This window comes from Salvelinus fontinalis, chromosome 10, assembly GCF_029448725.1.
Source record: "Salvelinus fontinalis isolate EN_2023a chromosome 10, ASM2944872v1, whole genome shotgun sequence".
Classification (NCBI taxonomy): Eukaryota; Metazoa; Chordata; class Actinopteri; order Salmoniformes; family Salmonidae; genus Salvelinus; species Salvelinus fontinalis.
The window spans coordinates 26444194-26459278 of NC_074674.1; positions in this window are offsets into that span (position 1 = coordinate 26444194).

Consider the following 15085-nt stretch of genomic DNA (forward strand, 5'->3'; position numbering starts at 1 on the left):
TAAAAATCCAAATAACTTCACAGATCTTCATTGTAAAGGGTTTAAACACTGTTTCCCATGCTTGTTCAATGAACTATAAACAATTAATGAACATGCACCTGTGAAACGGTCGATAAGACACTAACAGCTTTCAGACGGTAGGCAATTCATGTCACAGTTATGAAAACTTAGGACACTAAAGAGACCTTTCTACTGACTATGAAAAACACCAAAAGAAAGATGCCCAGGGTCCCTGCTCATCTGCATGAATGTGCCTTTGGCATAATGCAAGGAGGGATGAGGACTGCAGATGTGGTCAGGGCAATAAATTGCAATGTCCATACTGTGAGACACCTAAGACAGCACAACAGGGAGACAGGACGGACAGCTGATCATCCTCGCAGTGGCAGACCACGTGTAACAACACCTGCACAGGATTGGTACATCCGAACATCACACCTGCGGAACAGGTACAGGATGGCAACAACAACTGCCCGAGTTACATCAGGAACACACAATCCCTCCATCAGTGCTCAGACAATAGGCTGAGAGAGGCTGGACTGAGGGCTTGTAGGCCTGTTGTAAGGCAGGTCCTCACCAGTCATCACTGGCAGCAATGTCACCTATGGGCACAAACCCACCGTCGCTGGACCAGACAGGACCGGCAAAAAGTGCTCTTCACTGACGAGTCACGGTTTTGTCTCACCAGGGGTGATGGCCGGAGTCGCGCTTATCTTCGAAGGAATGAGCGTTACATCGAGGCCTGTACATTGGAGCGGGATCGATTTGGAGGTGGAAGGTCCGTCATGGTCTGGGGCGTTGTGTCACAGCATCATCGGATTGAGCTTGTTTTCATTGCAGGAAATCTCAACACTGTGCATTACAGGGAAGACATCCTCCTCCCTCATGTGGTACCCATCCTGCAGGCTCATCCTGACATGACCCTCCAACATGACAATGCCACCAGCCATACTGCTCATTCTGTGTGTGATTTCCTGCAAGACAGGAATGTCAGTGTTCTGCCATGGCCAGTGAAGAGCCCGGATCTCAATCCCATTGAGCACATCTGGGACCTGTTGGATCGGAGGGTGAGGGTGAGGGCCATTCCCCCCGGAAATGTCAGGGAACTTGCAGGTGCCTTGGTGGAAGAGTGGGGTAACATCTGACAGCAAGAACTGGCAAATCTGGTCCAGTCCATGAGGAGGAGATGCACTGCAGTACTTAATGCAGCTGGTGGACACACTAGATACTGACTGTTACTTTTAATTTTGACCCCCTCTTTGTTCAGGGACACATTATTCCCTTTCTGTTAGTCACATGTCTGTGAACTTGTTCAGTTTGTGTCTCAGTTGTGGAATCTTGTTATGTTCATACAAATATTTACATGTTAAGTTTGCTGAAAATAAATGCAGCTGACAGTGAGAGGACGTTCCTTTTTTTGCTGAGTTTATGTCTGTGTACTGGGAAATGTTCTTGTGACTTACAAGCTCATTGTCACGTTCCTGACCTTATTTCCTTTGTTTTGTCTTTGTTTAGTTGGTCAGGACGTGAGCTGGGTGGGCATTCTATGTTATGTGTTTCTATGTTGGGTTCATGTTCAATTAGCCTGATATGGTTCTCAATCAGGGGCAGGTGTTCTACGTTTCCTCTGATTGAGAACCATATTGAGGTAGTCTGTCTCACTGTTTGTTTGTGGGTGATTGTTCCTGTGTCAGTGTTTGTGCCACACGGGACTGTTTCGTTCGTGTGTACGTTCCTGTTCGTGCGTTCTTGTTATATGTTCACAAGTTCAGGTCTGTTCACGTCGTTTATTGTTTTGTAGTTTGTTTAAGAGTTTTTCTTCTTCGTCTTTCTTTAATAAACAAATATATATTCAACCCACGCTGCGTCTTGGTCCGATCCATGCTCCTCTTCAGACGAGGAGGAGAACGACCGTTACACTCATGCTAATCGCATTAGCCTACGTTAGCTCAACCGTCCCGTGGAAGGGACTCCGATCCCGAAGAAGTTTTAATGGGTGGGACCATTTTTACAAAATGACTTGTAAGACATCTCTTTGAAAATTACTTCTGTGTGTGAAACAATGTTGCATTTAAAATGGAATTGACAGTGTTTTAGCAACATAAATCTTATAGAAATCTGTTCATATACACCCCCTGGAAGAGTATGACACTTTTTAAAAACATTTTCTAACAAGCGACCACTTAGATATGGTCATTTTCACGTTTTCATAAATTCTTAGAATGCTTGGGAATTACGTATACTAAGGCATTTGTGAAAATTCTATAGCAATATAGAGTGGGAAAGCGGCTGTGCATTTGGACAATTAATAGACAATGCAGTAAATAAAACTGTATAAAAACATCTGTCTTGTCCAGGACCGTAGTCTACAGAGACCGGTGCACTATAGCCAATCAAAGCTACAGTAGACCTTTATACAAACAACCTATTTGCCACACAGGCCTGCCATTCTGTCACGTATACTCCCTCTCCGGCGCTCGACGTCGCCAGTCTGCTTATTATTACGCACACCTGTCACCATCGTGACACGCACCAGCGCCTCATCAGACTCACCTGGACTCGATCACCTTCCTGATTACCTTCCCTATATCTGTCACTCCCTTTGGTTTTTCCCTAGGCGTTATTGTTTCTGTTCCAGTGTTTCATGTCTGTACGCTATTCGTGTGTCTTGTTTTGTTCCATGTTCGTTTATTTATTAAGTACACTCCCTGTACTTGCTTCCCGACTCCCAGCGTGCATGTTACACATTCACTTTGAACTGGACTGTGTGTTTACAGGAAGTTGCTATAGTGCAACTTTAGATCATTAAAACGCATTCACCAAAAGCCCCAAAATACACCCCAATGGATTTCTGCAAGTATGTAAACACCACGGGAGTCCTCTTACATTTGGCAACTTTACAACCATGAAAAGGTAGGCACTCTCTCTCAACCTGATTGCAATAATGTTTGGACTACCAAGAAATGTATTGTGAATTATATGAATCCTGCATTGAAGAGCATCCATCAATTCTGTCAACAATACCTTAGTGTACATCATGGAACGTTGAGTCAAATATAACCTATTTTTACAACCTCTTATAAGGCTGGTAGCATAAACTGGGAATTATACTTTTTTTTACTGACATTATGATTGTCTGTTTGTTTCATATCTGCAAAGTAGGTAAAACGCTGTCAGTTCCACTTTAAACTTTAGGTCACCGGTTACTTTGTGTGCTAAATGTGAAATGTTTTTTTGCAATGGAAAGTAATAGCAGCACATTTCGTTTGGGAAATGCTTAATGGTTGTGTTTTTGTATTCTTATGATTGGGACCTACTGGCTTATTATGTCAGAGTTTATGGACTGCTGATCCTTTAACATCATGCTGTGTGTGTGACTGCTGTCTTTCCATCGGCCCTATGCAGTGGTGCTTGGAGAAGTGGGTATACTCAAATATTGCAAAAAAGTTCCCAAATGACCCATCCAGAAAAGGAAATGCACCCTGTGTAAAAAATCTCATGTTGTCATGTTTTTTAAATTAATTTTCCTATAGATTTTTCAGATTTGCAATCTCAAATCACACTTTTTTTATATAAAAAAATGTCATGGTCAAAAACCAAAACAATCTGATAGGATGGGCCTGTAACGGTCTGGCTTCCCAATGAGTAGGCCTCTGTCCATCCAGGCCCATCCATGTTTAGGCTCAAATCAAATCAAGCTTTATTTGTCATATGCGCAGAATAAAAAGTGTAGACCATTCCGTGAAATGCTAATTTACAAGCCATTAACCAACAGCGCAGTTCAAGAAACGCTGGCACTAAGACCGCACTGAGTCAACTGTATAAGGAAATAAGCAAACAGGAAACCGCTCACCCAGAGGCAGTGCTCCTTGTGCCCGGGGACTTTAATGCAAGGAAACTTATATCAGTTTTACCTCATTTCTATCACCATGTTAAATACTTAACCAGAGGGGAAAAATTCTAGATCACCTTTACTCCACATACAGAGACGCATACAAAGCTCTGCCTCGCTCTCCATTTGGCAAATCTGACCATAATCCTATCCTCCTGATTCCTGCTTACAAGCAAAAATTAAAGCAGGAAGCCCCAGTGACTCAGTCTATAAAAAAAAGTGGTCAGATGAAGCAGATGCTAAACTACAGGACTGTTTTGCTAGCACAGACTGGAATATGTTCTGGGATTCTTCTGATGGCAATGAGGAGTACACCACATTAGTCATTGGCTTCATCAATAAGTGCATCGAGGACGTCGTTCCCACAGTGACTGTACATACCCCAACCAGAAGTCATTGATTACAGGCAACATTCGCACTGAGCTAAAGGTTAGAGCTGCCGCTTTCAAGGTGCCGCATTCTAACCCGGATGCTTATAAGAAATCCTGCTATACCCTCAGACGAACCATCAAACAGGCAAATCGCCAATACAGTACTAAGATTGAATCGTACTACACCGGCTCCGACACACGTCGGATGCGGCAGGACTTGAAAACTATTACAAACAAGAAAGGGAAGCACAGCCGAGAGCTGCCCAGTGACACGAGCGAACCAGACGAGCTAAATCACTTCTATGCTCGCTTTGAGGCAAGCAACACTGAGGCATGCATGAGAGCATCAGCTGTTCCGGATGACTATATGATCACGCACCAGACGAGCTAAATCACTTCTATGCTCGCTTTGAGGCAAGCAACACTGAGGCATGCATGAGAGCATCAGCTGTTCCGGATGACAAAAATTGGATGTAATAAATGTATCACTAATCACTTTAAACAATGCCACTTTATAAAATGTTTACATACCCTACATTACTCATCTCATATGTATATACTGTACTCTAAACCATCTACTGCATCTTGCTTTTGCCGCACGGCCATAGCTCATCCATATGTTTATATGTACATATTCATTATTCATTCCTTTACACTTGTGTGTATTTAGGTAGTTGTTGTGAAATTGGTAGTTGTTGTGAAATTGTTCGATATTACTGCACTGTCGGAACTAGAAGCACAAGCATTTAGCTACACTCGCATTAACATCTGCTAACCATGTGTATGTGACCAATAAATTGTGATTTGATGTGAGTAAGACCTTTAAACAGGTCAACATTCACAAGCCCACTGGGCCAGACGGATTACCAGGACGTGTGCTCCGGGCATGTGCTGACAAACTGGCAGGTGTCTTCACTGACATTTTTAACATGTCCCTGATTGAGTCTGTAATAACAACATGCTTCAAGCAGACCATCAAAGTCCCTGTGCCCAAGAGCACTAAGGTAACCTGCCTACATGACTACAGACCGGTAGCATTCACGTCCATAGCCATGAAGTACTTTGAAAGGCTGGTAATGGCTCAAATTAACACCATTATCCCAGAAACCCTAGACCCACTCCAATTTGCATACCGCTCAAACAGATCCACAGATGATGCAATCTCTATTGCACTCCACACTGCCCTTTCCCACCTGGATAAAAGGAACACCTACGTGAGAATGCTATTCATTGACTACAGCACAGCAATTAACACCATTGTGCCCTCAAAGCTCATCACTTAGCTAAGGATCCTGGGACTAAACACCTCCCTCTGCAACTGGATCTGGACTTTCGGACGGCCCTCCCCCAGGTGGTAAGGGTAGGTAGAAACACATCTGCCATGCTGATCCTCAACACTGGAGCCCCTCAGGAGTGCGTGCTCAGTCCCCTCCTGTACTCCCTGTTCACCCACGACTGCATGGCCAGGCGCGACTCCAACACCATCATTAAGTTTGCAGATGACACAACAGTGGTAGGTCTGATCACCAACAACGATGAGACAGCCTATAGGGAGGAGGTCAGAGACCTGGCCGTGTGGTGCCAGAATAACAACCTATCCCTCAACGCAATCAAGACAAAGGAGATGATTGTGGACTACATGAAAAGGAGGACCGAGCACGCCCCCATTCTCATCGACGGGGCTGTATTGGAGCAGGTAGAAGGCTTCAAGTTCCTTGGTGTCCACATCACCAACAAACTAGAATGATACAAACACAACAAGACAGTCGTGAAGAGGGCATGACAAAACCTATTCCCCCTCAGGAAACTGAAAAGATTTAGCATGGGTCCTGAGATCCTCAAAAGATTCTACAGCTGCAACATCAAGAGCATGCTGACTGGTTTCATCACTGCATGGTACGGCAACTGCTCGGCCTCTGACAGCAAGGCACTAGAGAGGGCAGTACGTACGGCCCAGTACATCACTGGGGCTAAGCTTCCTGCCATCCAGGACCTCTACACCAGGCCGTGTCAGAGGAAGGCCCTAAAAACTGTCAAAGACCCCAGCCACCCCAGTCATAGACTGTTTCCTCTGCAATTGCATGGCAAGCGGTACCGGAGCTTTTACCCCCAAGCCATAAGACTCCTGAACAGGTAATCAAATGGCTACCCGGACTATTTGCATTGTGTCCCACCAACCCCCCCCCCCTTACCACCACCAACCCCTATTTTACACTGATGCTACTCTCTGTTTATCATCTATGCATAGTCACTTTAACTATACATTCACATACATATTACCTCAACTAGCCCGACTAACCGGTGCTCCCGCACATTGGCTATCAAGACTATTTGCATTGTGTCCCGCCACCCGCCACCCCCCACCCGCCAACCCCCTCTTTTACGCTGCTGCTACTCTCTGTTGTTATCATCTATGCATAGTCACCTTAACTATACCTACATGTACATATTACATCAATTAGCCCGACTAACCGGCACATTGACTCTGTACAGGTACCACCTGTATATAGCCTCGCTACTGTTACTTTCACCCTCATTTTACTTTTATTTTGTAATTTTTACTTATCTATTGTTTACCTAATACCTATTTTTTACTTAAAATGTGCACTGTTGCTTAGGGCTTGTAAGTAACCATTTCACTGTCAGATCTACACCTGTTGTATTCGGCGCACGTGACAAATGAACTTTGATTTGATTTGAAAGAGTTAACAGCCCATGATGACAATTGTGCATCACAAATAGCCTACTAACTAGCACTTCCCACTGAGAGAAAAAGTGGGTATTCGGCTTATACCTGCATACAGCCATGACATCGCTGGCCCTTTGTGTTTTAGTGCACTCCTACATGAGTGCTCTGGTTCTACGGTTGCGGTCTTTTCAGCATCACAAACCTGTCACACACTGAAGGCCTACAGGTTTGCCAGTGTGAAAACATGTCTATAATATACAGTACCAGTCAAAAGTTTGGACACACCTTCTCATTCAAGGGTTTTTCTTTAATTTCACTATTTTCAACATTGTAGAATAATAGTGAAGACATCAAAACTATGAAATAACATATGGAATCATGTAGCAACCAAAAAAAGTGTTAAACAAATCAAAATATATTTTAGGTTTTAAATTCTTCAAAGTAGCCACCCTTTACCATGATGACAGCTTTGCACACTCTTGGCATTCTATCAACCAGCTTCATGAGGAATGCTTTTACAACAGTCTTGAAGGAGTTTCCACGTATGCTGAGGACTTGTTGGCTGCTTTTCCTTCACTCTGAGGTCAAAATCATCCCAAACCTTCTCAAATGGGTTAAGGTCGGTTGATTTTGGAGGCCATCTGATGCAGCACCATCACTCTCCTTCTTGGTCAAATAGCCCTTACATAGTCTGGAGTTGTGTTTGGTCATTGTACTGTTGAAAACAAAGGATAGTCCCACTAAGTGCAAACCAGATGGGATGGCGTATCACTGCAGAATGCTGTTGTAGTTATGCTGGTTACTTCTGGCTGCAATCCCGGTAACCGGATCGATATGACAACACACAGTGAAAGTGCAGGGCGCCAAATTCAAACAACAGAAATCTCATAATTAAAATTCCTCAAACATACATGTGTCTTATATCATTTTACAGGTAATCGTGTTGTTAATCCCACCAAAGTGTCCGATTTCAAATATGCTTTTCAGCGAAAGCACTACAAATGATTATGTTAGGTAACCACCAAACCACAATAAGCACAGACATTTTTCCAGCGAAATATAGCAGTCACAAAAAGCAGAAATAGAGATAAAATTAATCACTAACCTTTGATGATCTTCATCAGATGACACTCATAGGACTTCATGTTACACAATACATGCATGTTTTGTTTGATAAAGTTCATATTTATATCAAACAATCTGAGGTTACATTCACTAGTTCCAAAAACATCAAGTTATTTTGCATAGCCACATCGTTTCAACAAAAATACTCATCATAAATGTAGATGATAATACAAGTTATACACATGGAATTATAGATATACCTATCCTTAATGCAACCGCTGTGTCAGATTTCAAAAACACTTTACGGAAAAAGCAAACCATGCAATAATCTGAGACTGCACTCAGAACAATAGCCAAATTAGCCGCCATGTTGGAGTCAACAGAAACCAGAAAATACATGATAAATGTTTCCTTACCTTTGATGAACTTCATCAGAATGCAGTCCTAGGAATCCCCGGTCCACAATAAATGCTTGATTTGTTCGATAATGTCCGTTATTTATGTCCAATTAACTACTTTGGTTAGCGCGTTTGGTAAACAATTCCAGTCACAAAGCGTGTCCACTACAACGTGACGAAATGTCCAAAGGTTCCGTAACAGTCAGTAGAAACATGTCAAATGATGTACTGAATCAATCTTTAGAATGTTGTTAATTAACATACATCTTGAATAACGTTCCAACCGGAGAATTACATTGACTTCAGTTGAGCGATGGAACGGAGCTGCCTCTCACATGAACGCGCGTGTTCAATGCGTGGTCACCTCATGGCAGTGGTGAATCATTCATGTCTCCTTCGGCCCCCCTTCACATTAGAGTCATCAGACAAAGTTCTATTGACTGTTGACATCTAGTGGAAGCCGTAGGAAGTGAAAACTCATCCATATCTCGCTGTAATTTCAATGGGAGCTTGGTTGAAAATCTAGCAGCCTCAGAAAAAAATCCAAACAGGAAGTGGAACTTCTCAGGTTTTTGCCTGCCATATGAGTTCTGTTATACTCACAGACATAATTCAAACAGTTTTAGAAACTTCATAGTGTTTTCTATCCAATACTAATAATATGCATATATTAGAAACTATGACAGAGGAGCAGGCTGTTTATTCTGGGCACCTCTGTGCACCTTTCATCCTAGCTACTCAATATTGCCCCTGCAGCCATAAGTTAAATGTGCCTTGAATTCTAAATAAATCATAGACAGTGTCACTAGCAAAGCACCACCACACCATCACACCTCTTCCTCCATGCTTCACGGTGGGAACCACACATGCGGAGATCATTCGTTCACCTACTCTACGTCTCACAAAGACATGGCGGTTGGAACCAAAAATCTCAAATTTGGATTCATCAGACCAAAGGACAGATTTCCACCGGTCTAATGTCCACTGTAACGTTCTTTGCTTCACGGAAACATGGCTCACGAGAGAGACGCTATCGGAGTCGGTGCAGCCAGCTGGTTTCTTAATGCATCAGAAACAAGAATCTTTCTGGTAAGAAGAGGGCGGACGTGGTGTGATCATAACAACATACAGGAACTCAAGTCCTTCTGTTCACCTGACTTAGAATTCCTCACAATCAAATGTCGACCGCCGTATCTACCAAGGGAATTCTCTTCGATTATAATCACAGCCGTATATATTCCCCCCCAAGCAGACACATCGATGGCCCTGAACGAACTTTAATTGACTCTATGTAAACTGGAAACCACATATCCTGAGGCAGCATTCATTGTAGCTGGGGATTTTAACAAGGCTAATCTGAAAACAAGACTCCCTAAATTCTATCAGCATATCGATTGCGCAAGCAGGGCTGGTAAAACCCTGGATCATTGTTATTCTAACTTCCGCGACGCATATAAGGCCCTCCCCCAACCTCCTTTCAGCAAAGCTGACCACGACTCCATTTTGTTGCTTCCAGTCTACAGACAGAAACTAAAACAAGAAGCTCCCGCGCTCAGGTCTGTTCGACGCTGGTCCGACCAATCTGATTCCACGCTTCAAGACTGCTTCGATCACGTGGATTGGGATATGTTCCGCATTACGTCCAACAACAACATTGACGAATACGCTGATTCGGTGAGTTCATTAGAAAGTGCATCGGCGATGTCGTACCCACATGTCACGATCGTCTTTAGGTGAACAAGAGGACCAAGGCGCAGCGTGATATAGATACATCTTCTTTTATTTTGAGAAGATGAAACGAACACGAACACTAATACAAACTAAACAAAAACAACAAACGACCGTGAAGCTAACAAACGAAAGTGCAGACACAAGCTACTAACGTCAAACATAGACAATTACCCACAACCTACCTAATGCCTATGGCTGCCTTAAATATGGCTCCCAATCAGAGACAACGATAGACAGCTGTCTCTGAGAACCATTCCAGGCAACCATAGACTTACCTAAACACCTACACTGAACACAACCCCATGAACTCTACAAAAACTCCCTAGACAATACAACCACCCAAGACTAGACAAAAAACACACAAACATCCCCCATGTCACACCCTGACCTAAAATAATATAGAAAACAAAGATAACTAAGGCCAGGGCGTGACACCACAGCAACTATAAAAACATTGATGGCAGCATTCGCGCAAAACTGAAAGTGCGAACCACTGCTTTTAACCAGGGCAAGGTGACCGGAAACATGACCGAATACAAACAGTGTAGCTATTCCCTCTGCAAGGCAATCAAACAAGCTAAGCGTCAGTATAGAGACAAAGTAGAGTTGCAATTCAACGGCTCAGACACAAGAGGTATGTGGCAGGGTCTACAGTCAATCACGGATTACAAAAAGAAAATCAGCCCTGTTGCTGACCAGGATGTCTTGCTCCCAGACAAACTAAATAACTTCTTTGCTCGCTTTGAGGACAATACAGTGCCATTGACACGGCCCGCTACCAAAACCTGCGGACTCTCCTTCACTGCAGCCGACGTGAGTAAAACATTTAAACGTGTTAACCCTCGCAAGGCTGCAGGCCCAGATGGCATCCCCAACCGCGTCCTCAGAGCATGCGCAGACCAGCTGGCTGGTGTGTTTACGGACATATTCAATCAATCCTTATCCCAGTCTGCTGTTCCCACATGCTTCAAGAGGGCCACCATTGTTCCTGATCCCAAGAAAGCTAAGGTAACTGAGCTAAACGACTACCACCCTGTAGCACTCACTTCCGTCATCATGAAGTGCTTTGACTAGTCAAGGACCATATCACCTCCACCCTACCTGACACCCTAGACCTAATCCAATTTGCTTACCGCCCCAATAGGTCCACAGACGACGCAATCGCAACCACACTGCACACTGCCCTAACTGGACAAGAGGAATACCTATGTGAGAATGCTGTTCATCGACTACAGCTCAGCATTTAACACCATAGTACCCTCCAAACTCGTTATCAAGCTCGAGGCCCTGGGTCTCGACCCCGCCCTGTGCAACTGGGTACTGGACTTCCTGACGGGCCGGCCCCAGGTGGTGAGGGTAGGTAACAACATCTCCACCCCGCTGATCCTCAACACTGGGGTGCGTTCTGAGCCCTCTCCTGTACTCCCTGTTCAATCCTCAACACTGGGGTGCGTTCTGAGCCCTCTCCTATACTCCCTGTTCATCCACGACTGCGTGGCCATGCACGCCTCCAACTCAATCATCAAGTTTGCGGACGACACTACAGTGGTAGGCTTGATTACCAACAATGACGAGACGGCCTACAGGGAGGAGGTGAGGGCTCTCGGAGTGTGGTGTCAGGAAAATAACCTCACACTCAACGGCAACAAAACAAAGGAGATGATTCTAGACTTCAGGAAACAGCAGATGGAGCACCCCCCTATCCACATCGACGGGATAGTAGTGGAGAGGGTAATAAGTTTTAAGTTCCTCGGCGTACTCATCATGGACAAACTGAATTGGTCCACCCACACAGACAGCGTTGTGAAGAAGGCGCTGCAGCGCCTCTTCAACCTCAGGAGGCTGAAGAAATTTGGCTTGTCACCAAAAGCACTCACAGACTTCTACAGATGCACAATCGAGAGCATCCTGTCGGGCTGTATCACCGCCTGGTACGGCAACTGCTCCGCCCACAACCGCAAGGCTCTCCAGAGGGTAGTGAAGTCTGCACAACGCATCACTGGGGGCAAACTACCTGCCCTCCAGGACACCTACACCACCCGATGTCACAGGAAGGCCATAAAGATCATGAAGGAAATCAACCACCCGAGCCACTGCCTGTTCACCCCGCTATCATCCAGAAGGCGAGGTCAGTACAGGTGCATCAAAGCAGGGACCGAGAGACTGAAAAACAGCTTCTATCTCAAGGCCATCAGACTGTTAAACAGCCACGACTAACATTGAGTGGCTGCTGCCAACATACTGACTCAACTCCAGCTCACTTTAATAATGGAAATTGATAGGAATTGATCAAAAATGTATCACTATCCACTTTAAACAATGCCACTTAATATAATGTATATGTATATACTGTACTCTATATCCTCTACTGCATCTTGCCATCTTTATGGAATACATGTATCACTAGCCACTTTAAACTATGCCACTTTTATGTTTACATACCCTACATTACTCATCTCATATGTATATACTGTACTCGATACCATCTACTGCATCTTGCCTATGCCATTCTGTACCATCACTTATTCATATATCTTTATGTACATATTCTTTATCCCTTTACACTTGTGTATAAGGTAGTAGTTGTGGAATTGTTAGGTTAGATTACTCATTGGCTATTACTGCATTGTCAGAACTAGAAGCACAAGCATTTTGCTACACTCGCATTAACATCTGCTAACCATGTGTATGTGACAAATAAAATTTGATTTGATTTGTTTGTGTCTTGGCCCAAGCAAGTCTCTTCTTATTGGTGTCGTTCAATAGTAGTTTCTTTGCAGCAATTCGCCCATGAAGGCCTGATTCATGCAGTCTCCCCTGAACAGTTGATGTTGAGATGTGTCTGTTACCTGAACTCTGTGAAGCATTTATTTGGGCTGCAATTTCTGAAGCTGGTAACTCTAATGAACTTATCCTCTGCAGCAGAGGTAACTCTGGGTCTTCCTTTCATGTGGTGGTCCTCGTGACAGTCAGATTCATCATAGCGCTTGATGGTTTTTGCTACTGCAGTTGAACCAACTTTCAAAATTCTTGAAATGTTCTGCAACGACTGACCTTCATGTCTTAAAGTAATGGTGGACTTTTGCTTCTCTTTGCTTATTTGAGCTGTTCTTGACATAATATGGACTTGGTCTTTTACCAAATAGGGCTATCTTCTGTATACCACCCCTACCTTGTCACAACACAACGGATTGGCTCAAATGCATTAAGATGGAAAGAAATTAGACAAATTAACTTTTAACAAGGCACACATGTTACTTGAAATGCATTCCAGGTGACTACCTCATGAATCTGGTTGAGAGAATGCCAAGAGTGTGCAAAGCTGTCATCAAGGCAAAGGGTGGCTACTTTGAAGAATCTCAAATATAAAATAAATTTTGATTTCTTTTACTTTTTTGGTTGCTACATGATTCCATATGTGTTATTTCATAGTTTTGACGTTTTCACTATTATCGACAATGTAGAAAATAGTAAAAATAAAGAAAAACCCTTGAATGAGTAGTTGTGTCCAAACTTTTGACTGGTACTGTATATGCACGATATAAAGCAGTAGCGATTGGTGTCATTTAAAATTAGGGGGATGATTTTTTCCCCACAAGCATTTCTATTACAGCTTATTGGATGACTGACATTCATAGTCCATTCACCCAGTTCAATGTAACATCGATAGGTTTTGACTACTACATTATACTCAAATTTTCCCTATAACCATCATGAGGTTGCTACAACCTAGCCTATGAATGAAAGTTTACAGCGTAACGTAGGTGCTCTGAGGTCGAGATAAAAATTTCAGATGACACATGGACAGACATTGCCATATTCAATACCTCTTTGCACACTCTTGCCTGCATCTATCTTATATAGGGTGTAGTCATTAGTCCAACAGTTGCAAACGAGTGTTTCTATTGGACAAAATCTGTTATGTTTATCCCTGTTTCATTCAGTTTGCTGCTGTTTAAGAAATGTTTTTCAACAGAATCGGTGGCATGAATACCCCTGATCAAAGGTAAACAGTTCACTTTCATAGCAGCCACGTTGTATTCGTTCTCGCATCTATGAGCTCTCCTCTTCTCACCTCTTCCCTACGCTTGTGGACTTCAATGCACAACACATCAGCTGTATGTGACCAGGCGAAAAAACCTTTCCAAGCCAAACCACATCATAACCGCTATACTCAGCCTACATCCTTGTCACCATCTTAGCTAAAGTAATGTGATAGTCAACATAGGTAATGTAACTAACACCCTAGTAAACCTGCTACAATCATGCAGAAACGTTACAGTGCACAGTCAGTAAGCAGTTTAGCAGTTACACCAGCTTACCCTAACTTGGAAGAGTTCCAGTGTTGTGTTGGATAGACATAGCTAGCTAGCTAACATAGCATCCCTCTGCTTAAGCCGGGTGTTTGAGTATGTTAAACTCGCTGGCTGCAGTTGCTAGCTAAGTAAGTGACAGTGAAAGTGAAAATGACTAAATATGTTTCTCTCTCTTTCTTGCTTTTCCATTTTTGAATAAATTAATTTGTTCAAAACTGTTCACTATTGTCGTTCTCTCTCTTTGAGTTAACCACTCACCACATTTTATGCACTGCAGTGCTAGCTAGCTGTGGCTTGTTCTTTCAGTACTAGATTTATTCTCTGATTGTAACGTTTGTCGTCGGGAGAAGGAGAGGAGGACCAAGAGGACATAGGATACCCACTCACATCACACCCTGACCAAACTAAAAATAGAAACATACAAAGCAATCTACGGTCAGGGTGTGACACTGATCCTTTGATTGGGTGGACAACATGTCAGTTCATGCTGCAAGAGCTCTGATAGGTTGGAGGAAGTTGTCATAATCACTGTGTAAGTCTATGGAAGGGGGTGAGAGCCATGAGCCTCCTAGGTTTTGTATTGAAGTCAATGTACCCAGAGGAGGACAAAAGCTAGCTGTCCT